Source organism: Equus asinus, chromosome 15, assembly GCF_041296235.1.
Source record: "Equus asinus isolate D_3611 breed Donkey chromosome 15, EquAss-T2T_v2, whole genome shotgun sequence".
NCBI lineage: Eukaryota > Metazoa > Chordata > Mammalia > Perissodactyla > Equidae > Equus > Equus asinus.
In genome coordinates this window covers 2,635,677-2,662,223 of record NC_091804.1, presented here as the reverse complement: position 1 = coordinate 2,662,223, position 26,547 = coordinate 2,635,677, and the positions used below count along the sequence as shown (strand labels likewise).

Sequence of the window (26,547 nt, the reverse complement as noted above, 5' to 3'; positions counted from 1 at the left end):
GTGGGCCTGCCAACACCAGCCCAGGGTCTTAGGAACCAAGGCCAGTGTCAGCCCCACGGCGCCCCAAGGCTGTGGTCTTTGATAGGACCAGAGCTGCAGGCCCTGGGTATGGTGGGGACCAGCCCTGTGCATAGGAATTGCAGGAAGCCACCAAACAGGGCTGTGAGGGCCACTGCAAACCCGAGTGGACAACATTGCCCCCACTATTCTGAGAAGATGCCTCAATTGTCTGCACAACAGCCACTCCTCTGCAGGCACTGTGAAGAAGGATCCCTTAAAGTGTTAACACATTGTAGAGACAAAATAATTCAACTGTCATTACAACATCAGGGGTCGCAAGCATTTTCCATAAAGGGCCAATTTGTAAATATTTTCAGCTTTCAGCCATATGGACTCTGTTTCAACTACTTAGCTCTGTCTTTGTAGCTCGAAAGCAGTGACAGACAATACGGAAACAAATAGGTGCAGCTGTGTTCCAATGAAACTTTATTTACAAAACCAGGCAGTGGACTGGATTTGGCCAGTGGGCCACGGTTCGTCGACCGCCCGCTTACATTCATATGATGTTTTTGCCGTTTGCACATGATGTCCTCCCCAGCCACCACCAGTGGGGCATGGATACTGCTTAGCAAGCTCAGCAGTGGACCTCTCTAACAGGAGAGAAGCCTGGGATGGCCGAGGGCCAGATGGGGCCTCCGGACCCGGGAAGGAAAGTCAAAGGCCAGCTCAGACGCCCCACACTGTCGGGGACCTGTAGAGTGTGGCCGGAAGAAGCCAAGAGTGGGTCACGGTGCTTTATCCACCAGCAGACGATGGTGAAGAAGGGCTGTCTCTGTCCATCGCACCAGCTAAGGTTAAGTGTATTCACACTGATTCCCACCTACACTGATGCCTGGGGTCATGGGTCAGAAGAGGAAAATGCTTGACAGGGGCAAGAAACCCAGGTATCCCCGCAGCCCTGGCCCCCGCTGGCTGTGTGAGCTCAGAGGGCTCTCTTCCCACTCGGGGTTCCAGAAAACAGGAGCGGATTGGAAGACCCCTCCCTGAGTGCCACTGTCCTTCAAGCCACGCAAAGTCTGCTTTCATCATGACCCAGCGATATTCTCCATCCAACCCCGGAGATTCCTGAAGGTGAGCATAGATACTCACTGCAGTGTGAACGCCAGTTATCGCTTTCATACCTGGTTTTCTCCAAAAATCTTCTTCCCAGCTCAGGCCTACATCCGGGTAGAAGGCCCCTGGAGAAAACAGTAGAACTTACAAACCATCTTGGGTATTAAGTTCCTTAGTAAAGCAGACAAAGACCTTGGAAAATGACTCAAATGCCGGGAAGGAAGTTTAAAAAAAAAAAAGGAGCTCATTTAAAGCAAGAACAAAAAATAATGAAAGGCGAGCTAGAATAACAAGGGAAGCACATGACATCAGCACCGCTTTCCTATCAGGGATGCCAGCCCCCACGCAGAGGAGCTCGGCGAATTTGCAGGGTAGGTGGTGTGGCGTGGGTGGGGACACTTTCTGGGAAGGTGGAACAGGTAATTTCAGAGGAAGTGCCCTGTTATCTCTAACTTGTCATTGAAGTGCAGCCATCCGTAGGAAGGAGCACGTTTCGTGACTTGACAGTTGAGTTTTCACCTGCTGAGCTCACTCCTGAAACTAGCACCCAGATCAAGGAGCAGAACCTCCCGGTGCCTTGGAAGCCCTGGCCCCCTTCAAAGCCTGCCGAGGGTGACACCCTGCACTCTGACAGCAGGTGATCCGTTGGGGCGATTTCACCAGCGGAATCCCGCGGGCTGTGCGCATGTGTGTGGCTTCTTTCACCCAGCGTCGCATTTGTGAGATTCAACCCTGTTGCACACAGTTGTGGATGGTTCGTCTACCTCTCCTTGCTGAGTGTCCCACTGTGTGAATGTGCCACAATTTTGAAATCCATTCTGCTATCGATGAGATTTGAGTGGTTTCCAGGTCTAGTTGCGTGTGACTTGGGGAGGTGAAGCCTCCGCCACCACACGTCCTCCGTCTGAGCTCTGTGACACGCGTCCCACAGAGGCGTGTGGTTGGTGCCGCCTTGCTCCCTGTGCTCTCCTTGGCAAGGCAGGCTCCCCGGGGAGGGGCCGGTGAAGTGATCCGCTCCCTGCCGCGCGGTGCTCCAGGGCCTTTCCCTACAGCAGAAGGCAGAGCGACAGGCAACAGGCACGGGTTTGGGCTCTTCAGTGCCACTCACCGGCATCTGAAGACCTCGCTAAGCCGTAGAGGTCTGAGAAAATAGACCGTGCTGACTTCAAGGAGCTCCCAGACAAGAAAATCAAAGCAGGGCTTGATAGACCTACGAACAGAAAATGTGACCGGGGTCTGGGGGAGGGTGGGAAGGAGGCAAGTCAGAGAAAGCCTCGGGGACCTCAGATCTGACCTAGGTTTTAAAGGATAATGTGGTTGCTGACCAGGCCCAAGGTGAGCCTAGACACCCAGCTTATTCAGGACGAGAAACCATGTGGATGGTTTAGGAAGCCAGGCCCCATCTTTGGAGTAGCAATGGGGGTGGAACCAGGAAACCCATCCAGATGCCCGCGCAGGCGCTGCAGGGGGCACAGCTGCGGGCGAGGAGCACTGCCAGGCGCTACCCATGGGCACGTCCTTCCCGAGGGGTGGGGCGGGCACTCTGAGGGGCTGCTGCCACAGCCTCCAGTTCAGGACCCGCTACCTCACTGCCCTGCATGTGCTTCACCAGTCTTTCACCTGTTCAGTGGCTGTTCCTGCAATTTTCTCTCCTTCCTGGAAGCTGCTCACCTGCCCTGTGACCCAAGAAGCTTGTCTTCTCACCTGCAGGAGCACTGAGACAAATGGAGGATACTCTAGAAGCAGTCCCTCCGCCCAGGTCCAAGCAGAGGAGCCAATGACTCGGTTTCCTGTGAGCTCACTTTGGCGTGGCCCAGAGGACAAAGGCATCTGGAGGGCCTTTCCCGAGGCGCTGGCCGCTGGTGGCTTCTGTTGATCGGGGCCTCCTGGCCCCACCAGCTTACGCTGGGCTCCTTCAGGGCCGCCTTTCTCAGACAGCGTGGAGTCCTGCAGGCAACTGGTGGCAACTGCTAGTGGCCATGTGTTTCCACACATTTTCTGGAAAATTACCAAGTATTAAAAATTGGATCTGAACATATGTATGTGATTGGGAATTCCAGCAAGAATTCAGGAGGATACGATGAAATTCGTTCCCCTCCTCCTCCGGAGCCGCAGGCTTCCTCTCAGAGGCTCCCATGGGGATGACTTCCCAGCTTTCTCTTCAAGTATAAACATACCCATATATGTGCACTCCTGTGCTCGCACTTTGTCACTTAGAAATATGTCTTGGAGATTGTCCCTTATCGGCCCCGACAGCTCTGGCACTTTTTTCAAGCCAGCATTCAATGATCTAGTCATAGCACATTCCTTTAACCAGACCCTGTGAACTGCTTTTTTGGGAGGGGCAAGGGAGGGTGTCGTTTTTCTATTGAGATTTTGATGTTTTTCTTACTGAAATGTAATGCATATCTATAAAGTTATCCCTTGTGAGGCACTGTGTGTGCATGTGTGTGCGCATACTCTTTTCTCAGTTCGTCATTTGCCTTTTGACTTCATTTATGGTATTGTTTTATTTACAGAAAATGCCAACTGTTATCTAATTAAATATTTTTACCCATGTCCTTTATGACTTCTGATTTTGCATTTTGCTTTTCTTATCTCACACCCATAAAAAAACTCTTCCACGTTTTCAATAGTTTTACAGTTTTACTTTCTACTTAAAATTTTTTGTTACTTCTAGAATATGTTTTGATTGATGGGGTGAGTTACAGATCCAATAATGTTATTCCAGCAGGTTATCCAGTTGCCTATTTTCATTTAATGGCCACATCTTCTTGCTCTGTTGATTTTAAATGTCATCTGTCTTGTAAACTAAATCCTGATACTATTTGCTCTGTCTCTGTACTCAATTCTCATCGTTGGCCTGTGTGTCTGTTCATGCACCAACGCTGGCCACACTGTTTACGCCTATACAGCTTAGAATATTTCAGTCCATCTGAATTTTATGTAACTGAATCTCCTCTTGATCTGAATTTCCCTGGCTATTTATTTACCTCATTCTTCCTCTTTTGTAAGAACTTCCCATAGATAAAAATCAGCTTATCCAGTTGAAACCAAACTATCTTTCTATTTTCTTTCAGACAACCATAAACACACAAATGAATTAGGGAAGAGTTTCAAGTTTATAAAATGAAGTTTTTCCATCCCAGAATGGAGAACATCTCTCCACATAGTCATAATATTAATTTTTTTTCTCTTTGGTGTTTTACGTTTTTGTCACAAGGAACATGCACTTTTTTTGTTTACTCTTTTTTTTTTTTAATTTTTTTTATTGCTCTAATAAATGGAATAGTTTTTCCATTTTATTTTCTAGCTGGCTTTGGTTTTTATGAAGTTACTGATTTTCTCAAATTAAATTTGTAACCATGCACCTGACTGATCTGCTCATCATTTCTAATAATTTTTCAGTTGATTCTCTTTGTTCTTTCATATATAATACATTCCATGTGCAAACCCTGATAATTAAACCTTCTCTCTTACATTTTGAACTCAGTATTTCTCCTCTGGTTAATTGCTCTAAATAGCACTTCAACAATGTAATCTGATGTGGGGTCAGTTGGCATCCTGGTTCAAGACTTTTATAGGAATATTCCTAGCTTTTCACTATTAAGCATGCATTTTTATCATAAATAGTTTTATCATGTTGTGGAAGCAAATACCTGTTACCAGTCAATTGATTTGTAAAATCAGAAATGTCAAATTTTATCAAACGTCTCCCTCACTTTTACAGAAATGATTGTATGTCTTTTCCCCTTTGCCTTAGTAGGGGGTACAGGTGGAACCCCACTCCGAATCCCCCTTCAGGGTGGGTGACCCATCCATCAGCTGCTGGGAGCATGGGCTGCTAATAGCTCACTGCTGCCAGCTCTCCAGATAATTGCCCTCAGCCCACGGGGGCCCTTTTCCCAGAGTCCCCTTGGGTGCGGGGCCAGCCCACAGTCACGCTGGGCTGTACTGATTACAAAAAGCCAATCCTCTGGCCTCCAGGTGGAGCAGACGGTGGTGCTCTTCCCGCTCCAGAGCCCCCTGTGGGACAGACCAAAGCTGGACTCCAAGGGAGCCTCCTGTCTACCTAGCGTCTCCCCGCTGCTCCTGCCTCCGATTCTGACCATGTCCCGGGAGCTCCCAGGTGGGAGCATCTGTGTGAGAACCCTCATCCCAGCCTCCGCCTCCGGGAACGCTGGAGTTGGACTCACAGGAAGCAGATGAATGGCTATTGTTTCTAACGTGACCCAGCTTGCATTTCTTTTTTTTTTTTTTTGAAAGATTGGCCCCTGAGCTAACATCTGTTGCCAATCATTTTTTTTTCCCCTTCTTCTTCTTCTTCTCTCCAAAGCCCCCCAGTACATAGGTGTATATTGTAGTTGTGGTTCTTCTGGTTGTGCGGGGCTCCCATTTCATTTCTTTAACATATTCCTGGGTCTACTTGTTATATTACACTTAGGATATTTCCATCGGTGATCATAGGCAATTAGTTCGCTGTTTTTCTTTCTATAATTTCTCAAGATTTGATACCTTATGTACTGAATAAAAATAAACATAAAGCTTTCTCTTTTTATTGACCTAGAATATTTTAAATGGCACTGGAATTATTTTTACTTGAATTGAAAGTTTCATCAAATTTCATAGAAATTACCTGGACCTTGGGGGCAGAGTTCAGACCTTTAGTGACACCATCAACTGTTCCATGGTGACTTGTCTGGTTAGATATTCTATTTCTTCTGAGGTCAGAAGCATTTCTTTCTAGATAAGGGAAAATACAGATTCTGTATATATTTCTAGAGTAACATCCATTCTATTTACTTGCATGGAGTTAAAATATTCTGTCATAATTATTTTACTTTCCTTATCTCCCATGTTTAGTTCCTCATTCTCCTTTATACATTTGTGTTTTGTGTTTCCTCCTTTATTCCCCTGTGATGAATTAGTTTTGTTGGGTTGAGGTGGTTTTTTTTAGTATGTAAAAAATGCAAGTAATATAAAAAAAGAATGAAGTAAAAATCACCCAAAATCCCACTGCTCTGAGATGACACTATTGATGATTTGGAGGCCTTCCCTTCATAACCTGTTTAGGCATCTATACACACATAGACATGCAGTCAACGTAAGTTGGATAATATCCATGCTATTTTAATTGTAGCCACCATCTTTTTATTTAAAAAAAAAAAGTGTTTTTGCTTTGCTGACCTCTTCTCTCTGACACACACAAACACACTGCTTTTTGCTGAATTCCATAGCTGGTAATTTTGTCTCCAACATTGTGGTTTGGGTTTCACGTGCTTTAGTTTCTTCAGAGATGGAGTTTTCTGATATTCATTTTCCTTGATGTTTTTAGTTTGCTTCAAGGAGGGAGCTGGACATAGGGGCCATTATTCTCACATCTTTAAAGGGAAGACCCTTGTGTTAGTTCCCTATGGCTACTGTAACAAATTAGCACCAATTTAACCCTTAAAACCACCCAGATATATTATCTTACAGTATAGAAGTCAGAAGCCGGAAATGGGTCTCATGGGGCTAAAGTCGAGATGTCTGCAGGGCCGTGTTGCTCCTAGAGGCTCCAGGGAATGTCATTTCTCACCTTTCCCAGCTTCTAGAGCTGCCTGCATTCCTTGGCTCATGCTCTCCTTCCCTCAAAGCCAACAACGGAGGTTGGAGGGTTTCTTGCGCTGCATCGTTCTGACTCTGACCCTCCTACCATCCTCTCACTCTTATAAGGACCCTCATGATTACATTGTGCCCTCCCGGTATTCCAGAATATTCTCCCAGTCTCAAGATCAACTGATTAGCAACCTTAATCCCAGCTGCAATCTCAGCCGCCCCTTGCCACTTAACGAGCTACAGGTCGTGGGGATTAGGATGTGGATACTTAGGGGATCGGAGTTTTGCCTGTCACAGCTCCCAAATGTTGTTTCCCAATTCCCACATCCCTGGGATTTGGACCACAACATTTGCGGAGCTGCATTTGACGGGGAACCTTTGGAGAATTGGGCTGGGGAGAGAGACGCAGTCAAGAGGGAGTGACCATCCTGGGTCTGAGCTTTGTATAAAAGGAGGCAACGGCACCCATCCCCAGGGAAGGCTCTCTTGGACCCATATCTCCTTGGGCCCCTACACCAATCATATTAAGTAGTTATTTTCCTCACACCCTTGATTAAGGAACTAAGGCCCAGAGAAGTTCAGGGTCATAGAGACCTGACCAATCATAAAGAGCCTGGAACGGTAGCTCACGTGCCCTGAGTTCCCCCAGGACCCTGGAAATCCCCGGGAACTTAACCCTGGAGAACACGGCAGGAAATTGCTCCTCTCCTTTCATCGCGGCTCTTGGCTCGTCTCCAGACATTGCACCAGGGCAGGCAAGTTATTCTGCTTACACACTAACAGGGCCTCTCAGAGTCAAGGGTGTTTCTGTCATCAGAAGGGGAAGTTCCTTCCCATATCTCTAGATCGCTGGGTAACACAGCAGAGCAGCAGACACTGCCAGGGCCCCTCGTATCCCCAACTTTCCCTCCTGGCCCGCAGTCCTGACGTCCTCTGCACACAGTGGCCCATCTGTACTCAAGGCTTTCCCTCCCATCTGCCGGGCAGGCCAGAAGTGCCAGGACGTCAGCTGGGGATAAGCCCCAGCTCACTCAGCCCTCGGCAGGAAAGCTGCTCCCATGCACCCCCTGCTCGTAGGCCCCCGGGCAGGATGAGGCTCCAGAGGCCCAGGGTGACAACCTGCTGATTCCACAGCCCTTTCTGCTCCTCATTATCCTCAGCAATTAGGGGTTGCTGCTTTAGCTGTCTGTCTCGCCAAAGAGCAGGGAGTCTACAGAAAGGGGCTGTCCACTCAGAGCCTGTGCCCCCACCTCCAGACCTCACTCTGGGTACCTGGCACGTCCAGGGCTGGCTGGGCTCTTCCCTGGCTGGCCCGTCCTTCTGTGTGGGGAGCAGCCCTTGGTGCATGCACCGTGACCCCCAAGTGGCCACTGCTGTTTGTGGGGTGTTTGTGGGCAGGGTCTGCACACATGGGCAGACTGAATTGTCACACACATGCACACCAGACCCCTGGAGTTGCAGGACAGCTGAATGGGAGGAGCAGGGAGGTGGCTAAGGGCTGGGAGTAGCTCTGCCTTTGCGGCCACTTGCGCTCAGGAGGTGGAGGAGGCTGAGAGCTCTTTGTCCAGACCTGGGCTTCCGGGTCCTTAGAAAGGTGTATTTATCAAGATGGGAAGATGAACCAGGTTTTGTTTAACAGTTTGTTACCTCGACTTAGGAACTGTACATATTTAAACCTGCAGTGAGTAGGCCTCTGTTTGTGCTCCTGCTTCAGGCCCCAAACATCTCAGGGGCTGGCTGGGGAAGGGCTGTGTGGTGCCGACGGTGGGTGAAGGGAGCACAGAGGAGAGGCCCCACTGTCCACCTGCCAGTCTGGGCCCTGGTTGGTTGGGCACGGAGCTTTAGGTGGCAGACCCTGCCTTCCTCAGCACTCCTTACCCACGGGTTCGTTTCCCCAGCTCTGGAAGTCACCTTGGCTTGTGACTCCCCAGTGACTTAAAGGCTTTCTGGGAGATCATTGCCTTGGAAACATCAGTGCGAGTGACAAGACCGGTGCCTGGAGGGACGAGGGGAAGCAGCTCTGAGCAGACCCGCCGAAGCTGCCTTTCGTGCCGGGAACTCAGAGAGCACATGATCGCGACACCGTTGGAACTAAAATGACGAGACTGTCACAGGCTGCCCTCAAAGGAAGGACCAGACCATCCTTATTTGCAACCTCCACATCCGACAGAGGCTCTCGGAGCTCATCAGTCTTCACTCTGGCCCACCTTTAGTGCCACAGTGGTCTCTCTCTATTGGATGGCTCATTGTGGCTTTGTCGTTTCCTTTTTTAAAATGACTACACTTCACGGAAAATTTTCTCTGATGGTGGAATTCAGCCCAGTGTCTTAGCAGAGATCAACGCATCATCTTCTGCTTATAACAGGTCCTTTCCCACGAGCGAGAGAAATCGGGCAGGTCGCAATGGACACATTTCTCCCTAGGTGTTTCATCGTAAGCAGTTCTGCCTCACATCAGTTAACTCCCTAAAGGAGAAATTGATGAGATAATCGTTCTGACAGGTCTAGCTAAGGTCTATTTTCTTGATGAAACTAAAGTTACAAAATCAACAAGACAGTCCCATTTATTTCATAGCCTCATGCTACACATTTTATGGACGTTCAGCTGAGGAACATAACATCAGAGGTTCTCAGATATTAGTGTGCAGCAGAAGGACCTGGTGGCTCCTCCAAGGGGCAGATGCCCAGCCTCCACCCCAGACCTAAAGGGCAGGGATCCCCGCCTTGACTTAGCACCACAGGTGAGTCTAATTGAAGCGGGCTGTGACTGTGCCAGGAAGACGCACTAGGACAGTGGCGCCCGTGGTGCTTATGTGACATCAGAGGGAGGTGGTGGAGGTAAGTTTGGGTGACAAAAATTGGTTTTGGAAGTAAGGTGAAAAGAAGAAGTTTGCACTGGGTAACAAAAGATTCTTCAGTCAAAAAGTAAGCATGGAATGAAAGCATCAAAAATGTATCATTTAGTATCATTATAAAAGCTATGCAGACAAACATTTTTGATGCTGTCACTCCATGCTTATTTTTTAAGTCTGCATATCTTTTATAACGATACTAAAAACAAACTGAAAAAAAAAATTATTAGACACTAGTGGACAGACTCCAGGGTGGCCCCCACGGTCCCCACGTCTGGGAGCCACGGCCTCAGTCTTTAACCACAAGAAAATGAATTCTGCCAATAATCTGAGTGAGCTTGGAAGCAGGTCCTTCCCCAGTTGGGCCTGGAGATGAGGCTGCAGCCCAGTCCACACCTGACTGCGGCCGGGTGAGCCCTGGGCAGGGACCCGCCGCTAAGCCTGCTCACTCCTGACCACAGCAACTGCAGGATCAGAAAAGTGGGTTGTTGTATGCTGCTAAGTTTGTGGTCATTTGTTACCAGCAATAGATAGCTCAAACTTCTACCTTTGGAGAATTCTAGGGAAACTCTTCCTTTTAAAAAAAGGGGTGACTAAGAGGCCAGAACAAAGCTCTTCTCCTGCCTTTCCTAGAGGAGCCCAAGGGCATCACAGTAGGTGATGAAGCCGATTTTCTCTCTATGAAAATTTTCCAGCTGATAAACAAGATAGCAATAACAGAATTAAAATACCACTCTTTTGCTGCCCCCTGATCAAGTAATGGCCATGAGCATCAACAGCTGCTAACAAAGCAAAAACAGAGAGAAGCGGACGTTCTGTGCCTCCTGAGGGAAGCACCCACACCTCTTATGATGTGGCATTGCAAACAAACAAAAACCCATTCCTGAAGCTGGGCAAGCTTCCAGCCCTATCAATTTGCAGACAATCTAGGGGATGGAAGAAAACAGTAAAAACACCACGGAGATGCAACCAGCAAAATCCAGACTATAGAAAACTCTGCAGGACAAACAGTCAGCTTCTTTAACCAGAGAGAGCGAGCAGGGGACCTATGGAGGCTTAGGGGACATGTCAGCCAATTGTGATTTTGCACTTTATTTGGACTCCGATTCAAACAAGTTATAAAATTGATCACAGGAAAATTAGGGTAATTGGAACCCTAACTGGATATTTGATGATGATTCTCCTTTTTAGGCATGTTAAAGCTATTGGACTACATATTTCAAATGATTCTTTATTTGTCAGAGAGATTTTCTGAAATATTTGCAGATAAGCTACTATCCTGTCTGAGAGTTGATTCTACACAACTGGCTGGGGGAGTGGTGGGGGCGGGGGGTGCAGGTGAAATCACATCAAGTGTGCCGTGAACTTCTTTAAGCTGGGTGATGGGCACACGGAGGTCATTATATTATTAATTATTATTACATCAGTCCCTTGACTTCCACATGCAATTGAAAAATGTCAGTAATAAAAAGTGAAAATTGTAAAGAAAGACTTGGCAAAGGCTTGTCCTATAGAACTGGAGCTAAAGAGACTAATTGCTTTTCCCACAAAAACTTTCTCCTACAAGCAAACATAGAAGTGAGTGGAGAAACTAACTTTGCTCTGAAGAAACAAATCTGCGTGGCCAGCTGCACTGGAACACATTTATTACATGAAATGAGGAGTGACTGAATAATGGCTTTAGGACAGAAGGAAGTAATGTTTGTGAATAAAGCTTCTCTCTCTTCCCAGACTGCTTGTAACTCTTCAGTTTCCTTTTGTTTAATTGTTCTGACTTTTATGACGGCCTCTCAGATAACAACATGTCTCTGCAAAATCGCACTTCAGAATGAAGGGAGCTTTTGTTCAAATAAAAAGGTGTTTGGGAAATGTTCTGTTTGTTTTGGTTTCAAAGCTGAGAGCTGACTCAAGGGCCCACTTACTGTTGGCTCCCAGTGGACAGAAATTATCCGAGATTGCGATGGCCGAGGAGGCAGGTGCTGAGAGATGAGGCCAGGGCCCCGGGGCGGAGGGCGGGGGTGGAGGAAGAAGGCAGACTGAGGGTCTCTGTGCCGATTTGGCTGCAGAGCCCATGAGGGGCCGAGGCTGGCTCAGCTGTCCTGTGCCTCTCATCGGGAGGGTCCATGTGAAAATTTGATTGACATTTGCCCCTCCAGAGTTTTCTGATCAAACAATAAGTTCTGGTATTGCCCAGGCCTGCTGAAGTACCCCTTGGATGCCAAATTCAGGGACACATCCCTGTCCTCCAGGTTACCTGCGTCCACAGCCCAATGAAGTGCCACCCCTGCAGTGTGCTGGACCCGGCTGGATGCCCAGGCCTGCTCATCTTTGGCACCCTCCGAGACCCTTAGAAGCCATGTAAGGCCGACTCAGTTCAAGGCAGCACCTGTGAGAGGAGCCAGGGCTTCAGCCGGAGGTGACAGGGAGACCAGTCATGACTTCCGGATCACTCTCTCCTCACGAGGTGACAGGGAGACCGGTCGTGACTTCAGGACCCTTCCTTTCTCACATGTTTTTATCTTCCTAACAACCCTGGGAAGGGACTCCTAGGATCACCCCATTAGTAGACGAGGAGATTGGGGTACCGAGGAACCAGGCTCCTGTCTTAAGGTTGTGGCTGAGGTGGGCGTTGAACCTGGGGCCCTTGACCTCTTAGGCCACCTGGCCCATGAGTCTCGGAGCTGGAGGCCCAGCAACATGGGACAAGCAGTCAGGGCCAGGGACCCGCTGAAGTGGTGGCCACGCTGGTGGAGAGGGACCTGCCATCATCTGGGCCTGGTGCTTCCCTCAGAGACGCCCTGCGAGTTCTTCCACGGGTGCCAAGTCTCAGAGAAAGCTCAGTGGGTGCCTCTGGAGGAAGCCGCTGCAGAACGCCTGGCCCCAGTGCCCAGCGCTGGGCCACGTGCTGGAAGGCACTGCCACGGCCCGTGAATATCCACATGGCGGTCCTGGAAAATTACTAACTCCCTGCTCTCCAGGGAGAAGCACCCTCCTTGTCACCTTTGCCTTTCTCTGTGAGGCAACGCCTCTGCTGTGGCTGATTTCAGTCTGCCCAATGATGTCCCTGGGCGTGGAGCAGCACACCATCATATCTTATTTCCACCATGCAGACGCCATAGGTGTAAATCTCCTCAAGAGCACAGATTGTCGTAAAAGCAATCAGGAAGTCCTAAGCTTTGAGTTGTTTTCATACAATTTACTTAATTATGTTTACATAGTTCATTTTTATTTATTTATTTTTTTCTTTTGAGGAAGATTAGCCCTGAACTAACATCTGCTGCCAATCCTTCTCTTTTTGCTGAGGAAGACTGGCCCTGAGCTAACATCCATGCCCATCTTCCTCTATTTTATATGTGGGATGCCTACCACAGCATGGCTTGCCAGTGGTGCCACGTCCGCACCCAGGATCCAAAACGGTGAACCCCAGGCCACCGAAGCGGAACATGCAAATTTAACCGCTGTGCCACCAGGCCAGCCACTTTACGTAATTTATTTTTAATAATGGCTGTATTTAACAGCCAACTCATGTGATTCTCCAAGATTGTCTGATCAGCCTCACAAGCAGGCTCCGGCACACTGTGCATGAGGCAGGCGGCTCTGAGAACCCAGCAGGCAGAGAAGGGCAGCAGGTGAGACAGAACGTGACAGGCCGAACCTGCCTGGCACTGAGCAGACAGCAGACACACAGACAGACGTGCACAGAGCGGCGTGATTGAGTCTTTGCTCAAGGCCACTCTTCCCCCAGGGCAGATGGAGTCGGGGACCAGCTGTGGGCCAGCTCCTGGGCTGCAGCTCGCACCTAATATGGAAGTCCAGGGTTTTCTTCTGCTGGTGCAAGGAGTGGGTTGCAGGCAGCCTGTCAAGTTGCTCCCTCAGTTAGAATGAGGACAGGAAATCTGCAGCCTTGCCCGTTGGCTGTTGTCTAGAGCCCCCAGTGCCTGTCCCTCAGCCTGGCACAGGGCCAGCCTGGCCTTGCTGGGGGCCTGAAGCTCTTTTGCCCATGGACCACTGCTGATCACCTGGGCGGCTGAGCAGAGGCTGTAAGGGGAAGTGGTGACAAGGGCTCGTGAGATAACTGGAAATCACTTATGTTCTGTGGCCCAGAAACCTCGTCATGTTTCAGGAGCGGCCGTGTGAGCCAGGGCTGCATGGCTCAGTGTGAGGGCCGCTGGTGGGGCCTGCCCTGCCCCAACGTCGGGCTGCACTCACTCTCGTAACTGTCCTCTCATCATACGTCACGTTAAAAATCTACTCTCAGAAAGATGACTAGATTAGAAGGCAGCAGTGCTGGGTTGTCATAAAGCTTGATGTCAATTTAAGGACTTTGGAGGAGGCTTGTCAGTTTTCAATGGTACCCAATCAAGGTATTAATAAGATCTAACTCCATGACGCTGTGAAGGGGTCAACGGTGTTTTGACATGGTTGTGTCGAGAACCCTGAGACATTCTCACCTCACCACCGCCCACACCTGCTCCCCCGCTTCCACCTGGAGCAGGTTTGTTGCGTCTCCCGGACCTGAGTTTTGTACCTGAGCTAGGATTCCTCATCACTCGGGAGAGCCTCTGTGGGTTCCACCACACTCCAGCAGCACACCGCTGTCAGGGGGCCTCAGCCCTGCCATGACGATGAGCATGGCTCCCGGCTCCCGGGGCTGCAGGAGGGGCTGGCTCGGCCCGCGGCGCACGGAGCTGGCTGCAGGGGGACCGTCTGAGGAGAGACAGGCTCAGCTGGGCAGTTGGAGACCAGAGTTTAGAGGGGGTTACTCCAAACCCCTGGGAGGAAGGAAATCTCCCACCTCTCTCAGATGTTCCGGGAATGTGGGCTCCCTGCCCTGCAGCTGGTCGGTGGGACTCTGAAAATTCATTCTCACAAACCCACGACCACACACGTCTGCTGACACTTCGTAGGGCCACGGGGGCTGAGAGGGGCGCTGGCAGGTCTGAGGCTTGACTCCTGTCCCAGCTTCTGTGTTAGCACCTCAAACTGGCCCACAGCTCAACTATTGCTAGAGAAATGGACTATCCCCAAGCAGTTGTCTCCCAACCTGAGACTGAGGTCTGTGAGATGCTGTTCGAGACTCTGAAATTTCTTGCTATTTTTGAAGTTTCAGCCTCCAACTTTTCCCCAAATATCTGTTACGTCCCTTTGGGAGCATTATAATGTAAGAAAAAAAAAAATCAAACGAAAAACATCAACTTGTCTCTCCTTATATTCCAAATGAAAATAAAAGGCCATCCAAATTGATAAATTCTTCTCCAGTAAGTTACTTACATTAATCTTATTAATTTAACTCGAACTCAGTTGTCTTTGAAAAATGGCTGTGTCTTGCCCATGTGTGAGAGTGACTGACTACAGTCATTTCCCTAAAAGTTTTTCCAGAATAAACATCAAAACTCCAAACTGAGTGAAGGTTCTGCTTTTGAACTCCCTGAGGTGGTTATCTCGGCTATGGGATAATTTATAGTTGGGGCCATGGCATTTCTGGGCACCTACATAAACATCACAGCTCTAAATCCAGGAGATGACATCTTCTAAGAAGCAGCCCCACTTTCTCTGACCTCTGTTATACTTTAAGGTAATACTGTATAATTTACAAAAAATTGAAATCTCAGAGAGATCAAGCAAGCCACCCAACATCACACAGCAAATTTATAGCTTGGGTCGGAACTCAAACTCCAGTCTCCTGATTCCCAATGTAATGCATTTGCCTGGGCTAATTAAGAGAATGGACTTACAGAAGAAAGGAATTTCTTGCACAAGCAGCTGCCATCATTTCTAAAATGAGAGGCTGGCTGGTGACTCAATGCACACCCCACTCCCCACGGCCAAGTCCACATCATGGTCACAGTCACACCTGTTTTCTCTAGCATCCTGGGTCTTCAGTGAGTTCCTCCACTTGTGTACGTGTGCATTCACGGAAAGCATTCCCCTGGAATGGCAAACAGTGTGGGCTCCATGTCCCTGTGATCTGCTTCCAATCCCAGTTCTGGCCCTTGATTATGTGACGTCAAGCAAGTGACTCCAAGGGAATACTGGAAAGCTTTGGGGGCCACACTGACCCAGCCACATGGTCCTCAGCCTCGCTTCTGAAGGCTCCCGTCCATCCTTTGATGGAAGCGGGGTGGGTTCGGTTCGCCTATAGGGCTCCAAGTGCCTGCAGGTTGTTTGGAGGTGATCCAGGAGGCAGCAATGGGGCATGGGGAGATGAGACAGGGAAGGGAGGAGCTGACACAGATGGGCATGTGAGCTGCCACCACGGGCGACAGGCTCAGTGCTGCTGGGCCCTCTGCGCATGGTGTGCACACGCCTCAGAGTTGCACAGCCAGCAGACCGCTCCGAGTGAGGCTGCTGTGGTTGCACGTTACCTCGCTGACCGGCCCCAGGGCTCCTGATCTGGGCTTTGGCCTACCTGTGGAGCCTCATCCAGCTTGCCTCTCCTGCAGGGCCCTGCACAGCCACTCAGACCAGGGGAGCTGGGCTTGGAGGAAACTGGGTGGCTTTGAACTGGAGACATTAGCTCTCTGGGGCCAGTTTCCCCATTTGGAAAATAAAGGACTCGACCCATGATCCCGTGACTCTGAAAACCGCAGAGCCCACCTCGGTTCGCATCCCACAGCTTCCTCGCGTCCTGCTAGGGCCTTTCTCTCTCCAGCAGTGACAGCCACACCGACGTTGAACGCCCTGCATGCGTGGGAGGAACTTGACTTATGCTTTTGTGATCGTTCACTGTTACCTTCCAGGCAGCTGGTGGGCGTGTGACTCCGTGGGGACGCCTGCCCCGGGGTGTACATGGTTGAATTCAGTGGGCACGGATCCCAGAGTGCATGCCTTGCATGTTCTCAATCATTTCACTCCAGGCGTTTTCCCTTTAACGTCTGGCCTCTTGGAGTCCCTCGGAGGAGAGGGGGATAGTGCATTACATGTTGGTGTTTGCAGGGAATGGCATAGTTTTCGTGATGGTTTGGGGGAACGTTGCAGAAACCACAAGTGGAGGCTTGCGTTTGGGCGTCTGTGCGGAACAAAGTGGAAATGCTTTTGCTGCCCTGTGAGGCGTGGCCGCTGCGGGTCCAGGGAGCTTCCCTCAGGGAATCTGGTGTTTTGGAGGCATGTCTTGCTGATATCCAGGGGTTGTATGAAAGATACGTACCACCTGTTGGGCATGAACACCCGTCTCAGAGCAGAGCTGGAGTCTGGCCTGAGCCCTTAGAGTGGGTTGTGGGCTGTAGGGAGCTCTTGGGGAGAAGGATCCCAGAGGAGGGAGGAAGGAGGCAGGGGACACATGGGGACTTGGAGCAGCAGCTGCTTGCCCACAGCGTGGCAGCGCTGATGCCTGCCAAGCACACCTCATCCTGGCTTTAACCACAGGCCACAGCCTTGACTTCCGAATGGAATATTCTAAGCGTGCCGGGCCTCCGCCAGGCTGTGAGTTTAAGATCCCCAGCAGCAGCTGCACCCCATTGTGTGGTGTCTTAACGCAACCGACTTGGTGGAGGGGAAACAGGGTCCACCCTGGCATGGGGCCTCCCACTTTCTGGCCATCACTCTGCTCCCGGTGAGGGTAAGGCTGAGCCAGAGCAGAGAGATGGCCTGGGGCTGCTGAGGTGGGAAGGGAGCGCGGCAGGTGAGGGGCGAGTGCGGTGTGAGTGGCAGCTGAGTTGAAAGATCTAAAGCAGGAAGTCTGAAACAAATCCATTGTCTCTCTGAAGGGACAGCCAAGAGGGAGATCTCACCCGGGAGCAGGCCCACACACGGGGAGATGCGAGCAGGAGCACAGGGCTGCCTGGGAACGGTGGTCTCTGAGCCTGCGGGCCGTGAAGGTTTTTTCAGAAAAACTTTTGGCTTGAGTCTGGGCAGGACGGAGCCCCAGATGGCCCTGAGTGGGCGTGGACCGTCATGGATGGTGAGTGAGGGCTTTGGAGCAGCTTTCCCATTAAAGGGGCCCCGGCTTTGACCAAAGCAGGGAGATTCTGGGTCACCTAGGGAATGTTGGGAAGGGCAAAAGCAAGGTTCAGGTCTATCACACTTTATCCTTGAGGTCCCCTAGTACCATACCCCAGCCGAGGCTCCTCGTGCTCTTCTCCAGGCACCCAAGGCCCCTGCTTTGGAAAGATCACCCCACACTCAATTATGCTAAAGTGTAAATGACTGGCTTCAGTTTTCAGGAACTGGGATCAGAAAGGGTGAAATGCCCCAGCTCAGTGAATGAAACTCTATAAGTTATAATGGATGCATCAGCAAACGCCAGTAGGGATAATATTTTGAGGCCAGAGAACTCCCTCTTGTCCTTCAAATCATCCACCACTCCTAGGTGTAAAGTTGCCTTTGGGAAGAAGCGTTCCATGTTGGCAAATTAGAAACCTACTCACGATGGTACTCTGGGATTCCTTTGTTTCTGTCAGGTATTGCTGCCTAACAAACCTCCCCAAGTCCCGGGTACATAAACAGTGACATTTACTTTGCTCAAGTACGCCACCTGGGCAGGCTCAGTGGGGACATCTCATGTCTGCTCCACTCAGCCACAGCTGGGGCTGGGCTGGTGTCATCAGAAGGTGCCTCGTCTGGAGCCTCGTTCGTGGGCTCGTCAGTGCAGGCTCCTCTGGCATCTCTCCACGTGTTCCCTGTCGCATGGCAGCCTCAGGGCAGCTGGACTTCCTTGAGTGCCCCAGGGCTGTCCCCCGGGGCTGTCCCCCAGGACACACGACTCAAGAGATTCAGGCTGAAGTTTCATGCCCTTTCACAACCTCGTCTTGAAAGTCACACAGTGTCCCTGACTCCCACCACATTTTATTGGCTGAGGCAGGCACAAAGGTCCACTTGCGGTATGAGGGCAGGGGACGCCGGTTCTGGCTTATGGTGGTGAGTGGCGAGGTTTGGGAAGAGCATGTGGGAGCAGAAATTTTGCTAGGGCCAATTTTGGAAAATACCATCAACCTTGCTCTTGCCAAAAAGAAATGTCGGTGCTATGATCTAAATGTTTGTGTTTTCCCGAATTCATACGTTAAAATCTAATGCCCAGTGTGATGGTGTTAAGAAGTGGAGCCTTTGGGAGGTGATGAGGTCATGAGGCTGGAGTGCTCAGGAATGGAATTAGAGCCTTAAAACAGAGACCCCAGAGAGCTCCCTCGCCCTTCTACCCTGTGGGACACAGCAAGAAGACAGTTGTCTGCAACCCAGAAGAGGGCCCTCGCCTGACTGTGCTAGCACCCTGCTCTGGCTTCCAGCCTCCAGATGGAGAGACATAAATTGCCATTGTGTGTAAGTCCCGGGTGTTCCTGAGGCAGCCCGAAAGGACCAGGGCAGTCACCAGACCTTCAGTGGCTTCGCCCGCACTGGGCTGGCTCCGCATTTCTTTCCTCTCTGAGGGAACAGGTAGAGGTCTCTGTTTCTAGGTCTTCATTACTGAGTGCCCACTATGTGTAAGCGCCTAGCCGGTCTATCACCTTCATACATCACCCTGATTCTACAATGACCCCAGAAGGTGGTTATTACTGTGCTATGTTAAAGACGAGCACACTGAGCTCCAGAAAACTGATGGAATTTGTCTCTCCTTTGTGAAGACCTCATCTGGTGTGTACAACTCCCAACGCTGTTTTCTTTCCATCATGCTCTTCCTTATTTTGTTCTGCATGAGGGAAAGAGCAGCGGAGAGGTCTGGGGTGACCCAGGAGACTGAGCATGCCCTGAAGGCCCCCGTACAGTGGGCTGGAAAGATGCAACACAGTCCATGCCTGTCACCAGGACATCGACCCACTGTGTACAAAGTATTTTCTCAAAAAACCAAGATGGCAGGCGCAGGGAGAGCCACTATTAATAGCCTCACTTTACAGGAGGGACATGGGTGGTCCTCAGAGAAGTTAGCTGACCTCCTGATGCGTCGGCAAGTCGGCGGTGAGGGGGGGAGACCGCAGCCCTTGGCTCCCGGTGCTAGATCTTCTTCCAGCTGCCTCGAACCACTCCAGCGCGCAGAATGTCCTCTCGCCATGTGGAACACTGGCTTTATAGCATGGCGCAGGGCCGGGCCTCCTGGCTCTTTGTACCACCGTCTGGTTACTGGCGTGCAGTCAGATTATCCACCCCAGCGCCTTGGGAAGCTTCCCCTAGGAAGCAGGACTTGGATCCGCAATGGCCTCCATCAGCAGCTTCCTCTCTCGGGTTTGTGGATGATGAAACAGTCTCTGGAAAGCTGAAGCTAATTAACTGTGACTAATTTGGAGATATGAGCCAAAGTTCTCAAAAACAGCACTTTTCGTCTCTGCCAGGGCCTGTCTCCCAGTTCTCTTGCATGGATTTGAATATCCAACTTCCCTCAAACAATGGAAAAAAGGACTGCAGACTTTGATGGCCCAAGTAAGCATCTAAGATTCGAGTGTCAAGTCACAGGCACTTGGATAAGAAGTTGCCAAGAGGCGGGGTGAGAAGGACAGGCAGTGTTACCTCCTGCGAGTTCTGGCTCTGTCCTCCAGCTTGCTCTTCCCTGCCAAGGCCATCTTCCTAAAGGCCCAGGCTCCCCATGTTTTGCTGTGTGGGTCAGAGGACAAGCGAAGCTACCCCAACCAGAGACTGCATAGTGCAGTGGCTCCAGCAGGACAGCAGTTGATGGCTCTCATGTAACAGTGCATCCAAGGGCCAGGGCAGTAGGCCACGCAGTTCCAGAGGGTCACTTGGGACCCAGTTCCTATGGTCCAGAGACCCTGGAACTACTCTGGACACCCAGATACATCCATCTAGATGCACACACATCCTCCTTTGGTTATTCTGTCTGCTGAGCTCAGTGTCCCCCACTTCTCACTGGGCACTGTGGTCTCCTTCCCTCCCCTAGAGTACCGGATGGCCTTAGTTATTTGCTTGACCAAGAGAATGGCTGACGTGATGTTCAGGGACTTCCAAGGCCAGGTCTTGGGAAGACGACGGCTCTGCCTGGGCCTCACAGGACACTGGCTCTTAGACCCCTGAGCTGCCTGTAGGAATCTGGCCACCCGAGATGGCTGTCCTGGAGAGGCCTCACCTGGGCACTGCAGGCAGCAATGCCTCCTGGGCTGGCCATCCAGCATCCCTGCCAAAGTGCCATACGAATGCGTGAGGCTGACCCAAGCCAGCCAACACCATGGCGCAGCCCCGCCCTCTTCCCAGGGGACAGAGGACACATCCAGCAGAACACACTTGGATTCCTGGCCCACAGGCCGCGGTGCTTACAATGGTGGCTATTTTGAGCCACTTCATTTCAGAGTGGTTTTTTACACAACAAAAATGAATGGAATGTGGGGCTACTCTGTTGAAATATGCCCAGAATTGATGGGTTTTGCAAAATTCTATTTCAGGGCCTCAGGGCCCGCACCAGGAAAGGTCAGCCATGAGCCTTACTGCAGCCATGTGCAGACCTGCCCCCAGTCAGCAGCCACACCTCTTCCTCTAAGTCTTTGTCTCGTAGTCCAAGCATGAGACGGCAACACGGAGGACAGCCAGCATACAGGGCAGTACTGCTCAGTGGCAGGTGCTCCAGAAACTGAGAGAAGGGTGCCAGCTGGGGGCTGTGGCTGGTGAGGAGGGACAGAGCTGGGACTAGGACATGAGCTGCCGGAATTACAGTAGATCCAAACAGGATGGCAGTAGGAGTTCGACAAAACTGCGCAGCCGAGCCAGAGGTGGCCTGGTCGGAGCAGAGCTGTGTGTCAGGGAGGACATAGATACGTCAGCAGGGGAGTGGGGGGAACTGTGGGCACTCTTGTGTGCCCAGGCGAGGAGTTAGGACTGCATCCCTACACGATGGTGCCATCAGAGGTGGCTGAGCAGAGCAGGGACCTAGAGAATGCAGGCATAAGAAGATACGATGCCCCTGGGCAGGCGGACATGCCCTCGGCCGCCTCCTTGTGAGAAGATGGTGGAGGGAAGCAGGCTGCCCGCTGTGGGGATGCACACTCAGATCTCCTGCTGTGGGAGCGTGACTGACCGGCTCCTCAGCTGCTGCCCTCTGGACCCACCACCAGGTCTGAGCTCACGCTTCCCAGGGAACTGGTCCCAGCCAATGACTGGATGACAGGGGCCCCCACTGCACTCATTTCTGGTCTGCGCTCTCATGAGGACTCCAGAACCTGACCGTCCTGGAGCTGTGTCTGAGGCCCTTCCTGCCTGGGCTGCTTCCTTCTCCCTTCCTGCACAGGGTCAGGCCCCGTCACGATCTGAAGGCCCTTCCCACCTGCTCTGCTTCCTCCTCCTTATTCTTCACAGCTGTTGCCCCCGGATGAATCTCTTGCATGTCTGCATTAGTCTGTTAAAGATGGACTTACACAACAGACATTCATTGTCTTGGAGCTCTGGAGCCTGCAAGCCCGAGGTCAAGGTGTGGGCAGGGTTGTTCCTCCCAAGGGCTGTGCGGGAAGGAGTAGCTCCAGGCCTCTCCCCTTGGCTTGCAGATGGCCGTCCTCTCGGTCTTCACATTGTTCCTTCTATGCATGTCTGTTTCTGGGTCCAAATGTCCCCTTTTTATAAAGACACCAGTTATATTGGGTTAGCGGTCACCCTAAGGACCTCATTTGAATTTAATTACTGCTTTAAAAATCCTGTTTTCAAATACGGTACGTTCTGAGGTACTGGGGGGAGGACTTTAATATGTGAAAATTGAGAGGATACAAATAACCCATAACCCCGCCAATTGCCTCTTGGTGTCTGCCTCTCAGAGGAGCAGACCTCACTCAGACGCCGTAAAGCTGAAGCTAAACCGAAAGCAGCATCTTCAGGTTCTGCGCCCCACGGGTCTTTGGGGGTTGTTGCTGGGGCACAGTGGGCAAATCCAGATTGGGGAGCAGGGACGTGGGGCGCAAATCAGTCATCCAGTGAAGCACGGGGCAGGCTGGGCCTGGACACCAGAGAGAAGATGGAGCAAGCAGGGCAGACGAGGGCGCAGAGGAAGAGGCCTTGACTCAGCCCAGGGGTTGGGCCAGGAGCTGAGCGCCAGTGTGCAGAGGTAGACGGTGGTTCTCAGGGGCGGTAGCGGCCCATTTCTCATCTGTAAGCGAGGTGGCACCAGGGTCACCACCAGCTGGGAGAATGTGTGGCTTCAGACTCCCCTGTGAAGCGGCTGTGAGCTCCTGGGCCAGGCGCTGGGCCGTGGCTGCCGCTCAGGGGGTGAGGAGCCAAGCTAAGAGGGCGCGGCTCTGACTCGCCGGCCACTGCCCTCCAGGCTCTCCATCGCTTCCCTCCTGGACTGCTCTGCTGCCGGTGGACCAGCCTTTCTGTCCGGGCACAGGAGGCGTTTCACACGATGGTCCTTCACTGAGCCCACAGATGCCCCTGGCCTGCCCCTGGCCGCCGGCCCTGCTTAGACTCTGGGGTCCCTCAGGAACGGGGCAGACACAGTCCCCACTTCCCAGCCCCTGACCCTCCCCCACCAGCCTGTGGGGTCCACCTGCCCATTTTAGGAGGGGGGCAGGATGAGAAGCAGGAAGAGGGCCAGTCAGTCACACCTAGCGCCAAAAGGAGGGCGGTGAGGGGGGAGGAGGGGCAGTGTGGGCAGACAGACGCCGTCAGGCAGGCTCCTCGGTGAAGTAACACATCTTCCTTCCTTCCTGGAACAAGAAAGCCGTCTGCATGCTGAGCATACAACCCCAGAAGGCGAGTCCGTCCAAGTGCTGCGCTTGGTCAGGAGACAGATCTGCTGCCAGCCCAGCATGATGCCACGATAGCGTCTGCAGTCATCCCCGGTGTCCTCCAGCCGAGGCCCTGCCTCCATGCACACCGCTGCCCACTCTGCAGCCCTGGGCTGACCCAGCAGCCAGCCAGTCATCCACCACCACTCACTCCCCATGTTCCCCCCAGAGCACTGTATGTGTGACAAAGAGGACACTCAGTCTGACCTCTAGCTGTGGCTGCCTGCAGCTCTGGTCTGCACGTCCACACCTTGTGGCCTCTCACCTCTGCAGGACCAAACCCAACTCTTGCTGCACCACTGGGCCTGCTGCTCTCTCCAGCATCCCCACTCACCATGTCGGTCTCTCCCCCATCCATTCCATCAGCAATCCCAGTGCCTCCATCCCCAGATGTCCACTGCTCACCACCAACACTGCTCCAACCCTGCCTGGGCCCCCTCCGCCCCGGGCCCAGACAGTGGCCGCAGACACCAGGGGTCACTCCCCTCTCCCCTGCCCCTTGGCTTCTCTTCCCAACAGCCTGCAGAGTGATCCTTTCAAAGTGCATCTCAGACAGTGGCACGTTCCTGTGCCAAAACTTCCCAGCTTCTCTCACACTTGGGACAGCGTCTCAAGTCCTTCTGACAGTGTCCAGGGGCTGCCCTCAGTCCATTCCCTACCCTCACCCCTCCCTCTATGCCCACCGCACGCAGTCTCCTCACTATTCCTGGAACCAGCGAGTCCCCACCATCTCCTCTTCTCCAGACCCAGCTCGGCCTCTGCTCCGGGAAGCCCACCCTGCCACCCTCTCTGCCAGGAAGCCTGTCACCTCCTGCCCCCACTCCCCTTTGCTTTCTCTGTCCCCATCCCAGAATGAAGATGCTGCACGCAGTGACGCTTGTGCCCATTGTGATACAGCAGCACCCAGAACGGTCCCCTGCAGGGCAACACAGTCAATGCTGTCAGAGAAGTGAGTTCACAAATGACCCATATAGGTTAAGAGAGTGCAGAGGTGCAGTCCCTCCAGCCTTCACTCCCGGATGCACCCCCCCACCCCGGCAGGAATCCAGCCCAGCCACTGTCTTCTCTCTCCCCTGATGCCTCCAGCCACCTTGGAGGGAGCTGGAGAGCAGGCCTGCCTCAGAGCCTAGATGCCGGTGTGTCCAGAGCAGTCGCCTTGGAGGCCTCGCCCTGAGGTCCTCCACCCCTGGGAGTCCCCTGCCGCTGTGACAGCCTCTGTGGGCACACGCAGGAGCTGGCCTCCTCCGAGGCCCCATCTCAGCTCCCCCTGGGGGCCTTGCTCAGCCTCTGGCAGGGCAGGCAGAAGGCACTTAGCCCCCAAGAACAACACTCCAACAAGGGCCTGGGATCAGCGGAAACCGTCCCATTGCTGAGACGACCCCAAGATACATCCCACACAGTTCCTCAGAGGGACCTGTGGCACCCAGCCCAGGGGTCCAGGAGCAAGACATCATCAACACAGGTCTATCTACTTGCCCCTGCCCTGCCCCACTCCCCACTGCTCCCTCACTTGTGCACCCAGGGACCACCTCTCAAAGTGACTGTGTGTACCCGAGGCCTCATCTGGGCCTGCTTTTCAGGAAGGTCGGCTCCGTGGGAGGCTGCCAGCTAAGAGGAGCCCGGCCCCAGGCTGTGCACAGAGTCGAGCTCAGCGCTCATCTAACTCGGGGCTCCTGGCCGCTCTGATATGAGCCTCCCATGGGCAGCTTCAGTCTTCGCAACGTTGCCCCTCTTTGTTGGGCCACTGCCCTGCTGCCATGCTTGGTGACTGCTCATGAAGGAGAAGACTCCCAAAGGCTTCCCCACTGCCTCCCACTGAGCATGGAGGGGTGACCACACTCACCGACCATTTCCACCAGTGCCCTCAGCCAGCGGGTCACAGGTTGGCTTTTTCTCCGCCCCACACTGGGCGTGGGCACAGGGGCTGGCATGGGGTTAGCACTCAGGGAACTTTCATGGGTGGACTGAGTGGATCCCATGACCTGGGATTGTGGCGGGTGACCTGGATGGTCTCCACTCTCTGCCCCCAATTCCTCACTTCTCAACAACCCCAAACCCTGCCAACTTCTGCCCTGCCTCGCCCAGATGTAGCTCTGTCTCCTCTCACTTGGTGTCCCAGCCTCCTCCCTAGGACACTGTCTTCTCTGGGCCTCCAGGCCTGCTCCTGGCTTTCCTCCCACTCCCTGGAGCCCCTTCTCCACCTCTCCAGTGCTCTTCTTCTTGTAGAAGGAGCGGGGTCACTGAGGAATCAGCTAGTGGAGAAACAGGCACCTGAGACACTTGCCCCAAACCCAAGAAGCCAAGCTCTCCTTCCGGAAGGAGCGTTCAGCATATCAGGGCAGGGGCCGGAGGGGGCCGCCTGAGCTTGGGGAGAGGTTCTGAGTGCTGGGCCGAGGGCCGCTGGACACTGCCCTGTGGCCAGGCTGGGAAGGGCTGCATGCAGAGACAGTGAGACGTAAAACTCGCTCTCCCTTGTGGCCCTGCACACAGCATGACAAACCTCCCCACCAACCTCGGCGGGTCGTGTCCCTTCCTCCAGGCCTAGCACACAGGCTCCCCAGCCCTGTGCCTGCAGAACGGCTGCCATCCTTCCCCCTCTGCCCGCCATGTCCTCTTCTACCTGCCTTCGGGGCAACTGCAAAGATCCTTCCTCCACGATTTCTCAACTCCATGGTGAATCTGTTCCTGTTTGGAAACTTGTGACACTGTTCATCTTCTCCCGCATAACACAGTTGCTCCTGGCAACGTCTTACACCCATGTTCTATCGGTCGGCAATTGCTGTGCAGCAAACCATCTCGACTCTCAGACAGCGCTCCCTCACTATCACAGCCCACACCCTGGGGGCCAGACGGCGCTAGCCAGTGTCAGTCTGCACTTGTGTTCCGCAGAGGCAGGGGCTCTGCTGCAGGCTGGCATGGCTGAGACCAACTCCAGTGCATACATCCATCCTGTGCCTCTGTCCCATTGTGGGCACTAACATGCACTGGCAGAGCCAGTCTCACGGCTGAGCCCAGGGCCGGGAGTCAGGGCAATCACTCTGCCTGGGGTGGGAGGGTCATCAGCTGGCTGAGGTCAGGGACCCAGGGAGGAGTATAGAATTGGGCGAGTAGCGCACCCCCCCCACGTCTGGGAAGCTCTGATTTCCGAGGGGCTGGAGACAGCCGCAGCGGCCTGCGCCGTTTTCTACAGTCCACACCGGGCGTTCACCAGCTAGTTTAGTTTGCTTTTGGTTTCTTGTTTTCTTTTACCACTTTATAGAGGAAGCCACTGAGACTCAGAGAGGGAAGGTGGCCTGACCAAGGTCTGCAGCAGGGAAGTAATGGGGTCCCAGAGTCAGGGCG

The 26,547-nt window shown here is 52.5% G+C and overlaps 1 long non-coding RNA gene across 1 annotated transcript; it reads left to right on the top strand.

Moving 5' to 3' along the window:
* The first annotated feature begins 474 nt into the window (after nt 1-474).
* On the top strand, nt 475-5,665 carry LOC139040260 (uncharacterized). Its single transcript, XR_011494426.1, has 3 exons — nt 475-1,484; nt 1,584-1,750; nt 2,824-5,665. It is a non-coding gene; the product is annotated as an uncharacterized lncRNA (long non-coding RNA).
* The last annotated feature ends 20,882 nt before the right edge of the window (nt 5,666-26,547 follow it).